Here is a 7,348-nt window from a genome sequence, read left to right as displayed (position 1 = left end):
CATTAGAAAGCCAGAATGGGGCCCAGGCTCCCTTATGAAGTCAAAGGGTGCCTCAGATTATGCATCTTCTGTGAAAGTTTAACTTTTTTACCTTCCACCGCTGGGTTTACTGGGCTCCTGTAAGACCTTCTATAAAAAACCGACATGGGGACAGAGTCTGACCTCCTCTAAATTCACAAGGGGAAAGCAGAATCAAGACCAACAGCCCAAGGCTGATTCCTATGAGGCGGAGGCCAGACATGCCTTCTCTGTCTGCCATCTTTACCAATTCTGATACCAACCGTCCCTCCCATGGCACTCTCTACTTCTCTCCTGGGTTTGATAATTCACTGCAATGGCCACACAGAACTCATACACTATACTCACAGTTTTGCGGTTTATTAGGGAAGTAACAGGTTACAATTCAGGCTCAGGAACACTCAGGATGCAGTTCTTCCATCAGATTAACCTCTTCCTAACCATGCTCACAGGCACGACTCTCCCTAGCCCTAGGCCTCTTCCCAAAGGCACTCAGCTTTCTCTCTCTGTGGGCTGGGAAGCCCACTATGTGTCTCCTGCTGCTGCATCTTTGCTGTCAGGTCTTTCCTGCCACCACTTCTCACTGTCTTCAAGGTTACAGCTCGTTCTCTCTCTTGGTCTCCTGCTTCCAGGAGCTTCTTAGCTCAGGGATTGTGGGTCCAAAGGATGCACTCTCCACTCCTGACTATTCTTTGGTGGTGGTAGGATTCCTCCTCTCTGCTCTGGAATTGGCTCTCTTTTTTAAGCAAAGCTGACCAGTTCCTTTGGTAGGCCACAATTACCCTATCACACAGTCCCACCCAATCACCTGGGTGGAAGTTACAAGGCGATGGCTAGAAAGGCAATACAAAAGTAATCAATCACACTGCACCTTCTGTATTCCTTTATTATGTCATGGATAACACTGTGTCCTTCACTCTTTCTCTTCTATTAGAATGTGGGCCCCTCTAGAGCAAAACTTTGTTTTATTCCTATCAGCTATGGTGACTGGAACAGAGCTGATAGTAAATGTTTTCAGAATGAATGAATGAATAAATGAACAAAGTGGGGTTGCAAGCTTTGAACTCACTCCCATATAAGCCCCCCCCCCCAGGAACTTACATGCTTTGGGAGAGAATATTCTGAATACCATTCTTGAATTAAGCAGCCTGAAAATCTTTGGTCTACAAAAACCCGACCAACTTCTACAGGTCCTAAGAATCGGGTGACTTTTGCAAAAGAAATTTGAGAAGAAAAACGCATAGTCAAAAAGCCTAGCTACTATGTGCATTGGGCATTCTTTAAGTGAATTCAAAGTATAAATACATGGATAGCAAATATTGTGACTGGTTTTCCTATACATCTTGATTTGTAGAAGAGGTGAAATTCAGAGAGGTTGAGTAGTTCAAAAATCACAGAGCAAAGCAGACAGATCCGAATTTTACCCAAAGTATGTCTAAATCCAAAACCCATTCTCTGTTATGTCTAATGCCTCCCAACTTTATGAGATGATAGGTTTTCTATGCCCCTGACGTAGAAAACAATTAGACTCATGTCATACAAGGCTTGTGATCACTATTCAATTTCATTTGTTGTGAATGTAAAATGATAGTGGATGTGAAAGTGCTATTCTTTCGGCACAACTTGCCAGTTCTGAGTTGGGGTCCTGATTCTGGAACTCTTACCACTGTCTCTCAGACCATGTCCTTTCTTGGTTGGAGGTCCCTAGATGGAACTCCAACAGTACAGAAGGGAGGTACATCACTATTTCCATCGACCCCCGAGGTCAGAGTGGCCTAAAAGTGAATAGGCATGGACTTCACCCTCAGTCTTCTGTGTCCTTGTCCAGTGTCATCTACACTAGTCCTCAGCTCAAAGCAGCCCTGAGATATTACAGATCTTGAGGAGTGTGGGAAAGCACATTCTATGGAAACAGATTGTCTTGGATCTGAATCCTGACTCTGGCGCTTACCGGTTGTGTGACCTTGGACAAATTTCTTAATATCTCTGAGGCTCAGTTTCCTTTCCCATGTAATGAAGGAACTAATAACTACCTCACTGAGTTCGTATGAGAATTAAATGAATCAGTGAATTAATTAACTTATTCTCCGCCTTGTTCCAGAAAGGATTCAAGGTGGCTTACAAGGACACAATAATATGATTTAAGAATGGGGGAGAAAAGAAAAAGACTGGCAGAAAAGAGAGTCAGTCTAATTCAAGGCTGATAATAGGTCATCTGTTTTGCTCAAAACTTTCCAGTAACCAACCCCAGAAGGGAGACCTTGGCCACCGTGCTGTTGACAGTGTCCATGTGATTATAACAGACCCATGACTAAAGGGGAGCATGACTGTTTTTATGAGGTACACTTATATATGTAAGATATCAGGTATGCATACATATGTTTCAGGTCTCAGGTACTACATTAGGCAATGGGATCAGTGCTAAAGAAATGTCAAAGAAGAAAATCTAGTACCCTGTTAGGAGTGAAAGAAAAGGAGTTTTATTGAGGAATAATACAGCTCAAGCTGGACAGCACTAAGTGAAAATATAAAGTGCTCCACTGTCTCTATCAAGTTAGAGGTTTTTATGCATAGAAAACAAAGGAAAGGTATCCTTTGAAATGTAAAGGTAAGCCATTTGGCTAGGGGGGAGTGAGTTTTACTTCCTAGGTGACTGGTGCCAGCTGATTCCACTTCCATGAATTCTTCCTAAGAACAAATTATTTACATCCTTACACATTTTTCCCAGGAACGAATTGTTTGCATCCTGACCTTTAGCTTCCTGGGAATGCATGTTGATCCTGCCATTCCTGTCCTGAGATGAGTGCCTCCATGTTTGAAAATTTCTGTCTGTCAAAGGCATGCATGGCCCTTGCCCTCAGGTAGCTGACAGTCTTCATGAGGTGGACACTTCAATATAATGTGTAACTTCCATGATATCATATTTACAAAAAAAAAAAAAAATGTGAAGAATATGCGAGTTAAATTCCATACATCGAACTCTGAGCACAGTGTCTGGCATATTGTTGTTGTTAGTGACCATCAAGTCGGCTCCAACTTGTGGCCACCTTAAGTATAACAAAATGAAATATTGCCTGATCCCATGACATCTTCATGATCATTAGCATGTTTGAATCATTTGGGTACAGAAAAAAGTCTGGCATATAGGAGGTATTTTCTATTTGTTTACTTATTTAACAAATATGTATTAACTTATATCTATCTATGTCTATGCCTTTTCTGGGCACTGGGAATATGCAGTGGACAAAACAGTCAAAAATCCCTACCGATATTCTAGTTGAGGAGAGAGAGGATCAAGAGGATAATTAGATGAAATACATGATATATTAGATATTGTAAAGGGAAGAGAGGTAAGGTGGAGGGTGTCTTCAGAGAGAGTGGCGACAGGAAGCCTCGCCAAGGAGGTGACATTTGAGTCAAACCCTGAAGGAAGTGAGTGGTGTGGGCTATGAATGTTTCAAAGAGAAGAGCATCCCTAGCAGAGAGAAGAGCAAGCACACAGCCCTGGCAGTGTCTGCGTAGTATCAGGCAGGATTCGTTCACTCGAAAGTAACAGAAATTCACCTCAAACCATTAAGCAAAAGAGATTTATGGGAAATAAACAGTTTAGGTGGTTCATAGAATCTGAAGATGAGATTCTGGAAGGCAGCCAACTTGGAAAGCCACTGTGGGGAGCCCGACCTAGCACTTCTCAGCAACTTTTTCTCTTCTCACCTTTCTTCTGGATTTTGTCTTTGTCCTCTCAGAGTTCTTCCTCTACACACATGGCAGGTGACATGGTGATTGGCAGCTCTGGCGTCACATTCTTACAGCCTTACAGCTGAAATAGGGAAAGAGAGATACTTTTCCCTGCCTGCTGTCAGCTCCAAGAGGGCAAAGGCCATGCCTACCTTTTTCAGTCCCGATCCCATTGCTAATGTAGTAAATGTGACCTGAAACATATGTATATGAACACCTTATAACTTAAATATGTAAGTATACCTTATATAAATAGCCATGTTCCTCTTTAGTCATGGGTCTGAAGAGGCAGAGGAATGGGAGCTGGGCACAATAAGATCACAGCCACCAAAAGTCCTGTTTGAAGTAAATGACTTGCCCTAAGAAAAATAGTTCATAAATGTCACAGCAGAGACTGTGTCCTCCTACCCCATCAGAAATCATTAGCATTCTAGTTAATTTGACATATGAATGAGACTTTGGATTATTCTGTGTCCTCGCTGATTCCCAAAAGGTGCTTTTGTGGTTTCCTTCATCTATACACTGGGCATTCTGTTTGATGTCATGTGCATATAATGATCCTATAATCAAAAATTCTTTATGCTTTTGACGTTGAGCAGTGTGTTATAATTACCTCCCCTTTGTTGTCACCTACAGACAACTGAGAAGTAGGCCACACATACATACAAAGCGTCCAATAACGCACAAGTTAATTTTAAACGTGATTGTGTTTGATGATAACAATAATTATGATTGAAAAGTAAGAATGTAAGACAAAAATGTATGATATGTAGTGAGAGGATTTTTGTGAGATATTCTGCAGCAAGTAGGAATATAATGAGATGTTAAGAATTGGGGGCGTTTTTCTGTGGTGCAGTGATCTCAGTCAACAAATGACTGCCCCCAAGGATGGGCTGCATTAATACATGCGCATGCCCTCTGGCATCAGCCAAGGGGTAGCACAGCCAGATATTAAGGGGAGAGGGGAGAGGGGAAATGGGATGAGGCTGGGATATTTATTTCCCCAGAGTCCCTGAGTGGTGCAGATGATTAACTCCGTTGCCGTTGAGTTGATTCCTACTCATAGTGACCCTATAGGACAGAGTAGAATTGCCCCATGTGGTTTCCAAGGAGCAGCTGGTAGATTCAAACTGCTGACCTTTGGTTAGCAGCTGAGCTCTTAACCACTACACCACCAGGGCTCCTCAGATGGCTAAAGCACCAGACTGTTAACCAGTTCAGTTGGATGTTTGAGTCCACCCAAAGTCTCCCAGAGGAAAAAAAAAGCTTGGCACTCTACTTCCAAAAGATCAGCTGTAGAAAGCCCTACGGAGCAGTTTTACTCTGAAGCACATGGGATCTCTGTGAGCTGGGTCTCATGAGTTGGATTTGACTCCACGGCAACTGGTTAACTGGTTATTATTTCTGCAGGGATGTCTAAGATTGTCTGGATCTCTCTGTGAGGTGTTCCTTTTGTCTCTCTTTGGATCTGGGAAACCTCTCCCCCCACCACACCCTTTTAGACCCAGGGCTGGTGAAGATGGCTCCCAGGTGTTATAAGCCCCAGAGTACTGCATTATCCCCTGCTCTTTCCTTTGTAAACAGTGTTTTCATTATACCACTCAGATTTCCTAATTTGAGGAGCCATCTGTTTCCTACTGCTACATTAATACAGCCCCACAGCCAAATTCTTGCTCACCTTGCAAGTACCTTATAAGGGCATCTACTCTGCTTATCTCAAGACAGGAGTGTCAGTGGCATTCAGATCTGCCTTTGGTTTTCCTGTAAGTGTGCAGTGTGCCACCTGATATCATTGCTAATGCTCACTTCTTGACCTACTGTGACCCTCCATCTTTGCTGATCTAAACTTCTCATTCTTCAAAACCCTCCTCTAATGCCAACTCTTATAGGAAACTTTTCCCAATTCATCAGTTTGAAGCAGTCTTGCTTTCTTCTAGACTCCCACAGCTCTTTATTCAATCTCTGGTCTGGCACTTCCCTAGGTGATACAAATGGTTTCTGCTTGACTACTACCAAAAAGTTGGTGGCTGGAACCCACCCAGCAGTGCTGTGGAAGAAAACCCTGGCTATCTGCTTCCACAAAGACTACTACCAAGAAAACCCTATGGAGCAGTTCTACTCTGCAACACACAGGGCTGCCATGAGTCAGAATCAACTGGATGACAACCAGTTTGGTTTTGGTTTACCATGGTGCTTATTTCTACTTTAAAAGGCTTTTTGTTTGGTACACATTTCATCTTTTTTAATATAGTGCTAGATGCTTTCCTTCAAGATTTTCTTCCCAGCAAGAGGCTAAGAGAATGGCTTGTACATATGAGACACTCAAGAAGTGTTGTGATTGGAAGAGTAGAGAGATTGCTAAATTTCAGTGATATCACTTAGACAACTGATCTCAAACAACTTCTCCCACATTCTAATATCAGAGTCATTAAATATAGCTGAAGAAGTAACATTTCTGGAGCACCTACCACGTGCCAGGAATTGTGCTAGGTGCTAATTATGCCATGGGCATAAAAAAAAAAAAATCCACAGATGAAAATTGTGTATTCATTAATCCTATAAAGTCACAAAAATGACTCGTTGATTTGAATTTTTATATTCACATGTATAGAACTATATAGGGTCCTTAGAATATATCTTTTATATCCCCTCCACTGTAATTTCCACAAGCACTGCAGTTAATTCTTCAGTCTCAATACTATTGATATTGTTGTTGTTAGGTGCTGTTGAGTCTGTTCTGACTCAAAGTGACCCTGTGTACAACAGAACAAAACACTGCCCAGTCCTGCCCCATCCTCACAATCATTGTTATACTTGAGCTCATTGTTGTAGCCACTGTGTCAATCCATCTTGTTGAGGGTCTTCTCTTTTTTGCTGACCCTCTACTTTACCAAGCATGATGTCCTTCTCCAGGGACTGATCCCTCCTGATGACATGTCCAAAGTATGTGAGACGTGGTATTGACAGTAGGCTCAGTATAAACGTCATCTGTACCCATATAGGGCTTTAGAACTCTGAGGATCAAGCCATGGGGTTTATAAGAAAATCATATGAGGAGCTTAAAAATATAAAAAAATTCTTGTCCCGTTAACCCTCATCTCTACCCTAAACCTATGAATTGGCATTTGGGTTGAAAGAGCTTACTAATTTGAGATTTACCACCTTCTTCCTTCCCATCTTTCTGTCATTTTTGACTTAGCTAAATAGACACTTGTCCACAGAATGGTATTCAGGAACCACTGTTTTTTTTTTGTTGTTGTTGTTTTTCTTTTTAATTTTTTAATTTTTTTATTGTATTTTGGGTGAAGGCTTACAGAGCAAATAGTTTCTCATGAAACAGAAGTACACATGTTGTTTTATGACATTGGTTAACAACCCCAGAACATATCAACCCTCTAACTTCTCAAACTTTTTTTTCTTGGTGAAAATACACACAGCCAAAGATACACCATTTCAAAAATTTCTGCATGCATAGTTCAGTGACATCGACTACGCTCTTCCAGTTATGCTGCTATTCTCACTTTAGATGAAGGCTTACAAAACAAAATGGTTTCTCATTTAACAGTTACTACAAATGTTGCCCTATGACAAT

The sequence above is a fragment of the Trichechus manatus genome, unplaced genomic scaffold (genome assembly GCF_000243295.1).
Source record: "Trichechus manatus latirostris isolate Lorelei unplaced genomic scaffold, TriManLat1.0 scaffold00088, whole genome shotgun sequence".
NCBI classification, from domain to species: Eukaryota; Metazoa; Chordata; class Mammalia; order Sirenia; family Trichechidae; genus Trichechus; species Trichechus manatus.
Note: the sequence above shows the minus strand (reverse complement) of the source record.